We start from the raw sequence: 1,990 nt of genomic DNA, 5'->3' as shown, positions 1-1,990 counted from the left end.
GCTAGATAGCAACCCTTGTGAAGATATTCCATCGCGGTAGCTATGTCGATGGCGATGTTTAATCTTTGCACTAGTCTCAAATTTCTCGATTCGCTACGCTCGTCATCTCGTCCTATAGTTCCAAGGTGGAGCCACTCCTCCAAGCTCTCATTAGCCATGAACTCATATATTAGAGCTTTGAAGTCATTGCCACAAAAGTCCACGCTCAAACAGACACTTAGTATCTTCACGAGGTTTCGGTGTCTAATGGTTCCTAGAGTTTGACATTCGGAGATAAAGCTCCTTGAAGCACCTCTTTGCATTAGATTGAGCACCTTTATCGCCACCGTGGCACCACCATCAAGAATCCCCTTATAAACCGTGCCATATCTCCCTTTACCAATTAAATTGGTCTCAGAGAATCTATTAGTCGCTCTCAGGAGTTCTTCATAAGAAATCCTTAAGAATTGGTTCTCGAAAAAGATAATGAAGTGGAGGCAATGGTTGTCGTTTGCTTCTTTTTGTGGTAAAAGATAGACAGACATAGGAGCAACAAAGCTAAACATGACAAACTACCAGCTACCACATATATTACTATAGCCTTGGTTGAAGAAGACTTCTTAGAGCTTGATGATTTGCAAAGAGGAAGCTTCAGACTAGGAACACCTCCACAGAGTTCCGTATTTCCATAAATCGATACAGAACTTGCATTAAGAAAAACTCCACCCTCTGGAACTTGTCCTTCTAGTTGATTGAAGGACAAATTCAAGTACTCGAGTAGTGAAAGCCCTGCGAGAAATCTCGGGATTGGACCAGAAAAGTTATTATTGGAAAGGTCCAGCTCCTATAGACCCCGTAATGGACGTAAAGCTTCGGGGATTTGACCATGAAAAGAATTAGCTTCTAAGTGAAGTAGTTCCAATACCAAGCACTCGCTGATGGACGTTGGAATAAAGCCAGTCAATCTGTTGTGAGACAAATCTAATATGCCAAGATTCTTTAAAGATCCAACTTGCAATGGAAGAGATCCACTTAAATTGTTATTTGCTATACTAAGGACGATTGTCAAGGAAGAAAGACTTAGGATTTCGACAGGAGCTGAGCCAATTAGGTTATTGTTCGAAAGATCAAGCCCAATTAGTTGCTTGCAATTGTCGAGACTTTGCGGTATGTAGCCTTGGAAAATGTTGAAGGAAAGGTCAAGGAGATTTAACAATGTAATGTTACCAATTGAAGACGGTATCTCTCCAGTCAACATGTTGCCAGCCAAAACAAGTTGTTGCAACTTGTAAAGTCCTCCGATGGAATCGGAAATGCGACTGATTAAAAAATTATTCGATAAACCCAACGCAGACAGGTTGAAGAGATTTCCAATGGCTGAAGGAAGAGTTCCCTGGATCTGATTTTCTAGCATATCAATTCGGTGAATGCTGGTGGAGAGATTGCAGAAGGATTTCGGCAACGATCCGTGAATCAAGTTCCCTCGCACCGCAATAGCATTTAAGTTGGAACAATTAACTAAAGAAGAAATAAAACTCAAGTCATCCTGCAGGTGGTTATAACAAAATGAAATGAAATAAAGGCCCTTTAGCCTTCCCAGATTTTTCGGTATTGGCCCATGGAAATTGTTGTGGTCAAGGTAAAGCTCTCTAAGACCTGTGGTATTCGTTAACGTTGATGGAATCATCCCGGTGAACAAGTTATCGGTGGTGCTAAGGAAATAGAGAGAAGGAGAAGTGGTGCCAACATCATTGAGAAAGCTTCCCCACAACTGGTTATAAGCAACACTGAATATAGTAATGTCAGAGAAGTTTAAAATCCCTGCTGGAACCTCACCGATTAGTTTGTTGGAAGATAGTTGGAAAAGTATCAATCTCTCGAGTCTGGACAATTCCTCGGGTATTTCTCCGCTTAACGCATTATTTGCCAGGGAGAGTTGTCGTAGCAGCAAGAGGTTTCCAATCGAATGAGGAATAGGACCTACAAGACTGTTCGTAGACAAGCCCAAGAG

This window comes from Eucalyptus grandis, chromosome 1 (genome assembly GCF_016545825.1).
Source record: "Eucalyptus grandis isolate ANBG69807.140 chromosome 1, ASM1654582v1, whole genome shotgun sequence".
Classification (NCBI taxonomy): Eukaryota; Viridiplantae; Streptophyta; class Magnoliopsida; order Myrtales; family Myrtaceae; genus Eucalyptus; species Eucalyptus grandis.
This window is presented reverse-complemented; position numbering follows the sequence as displayed.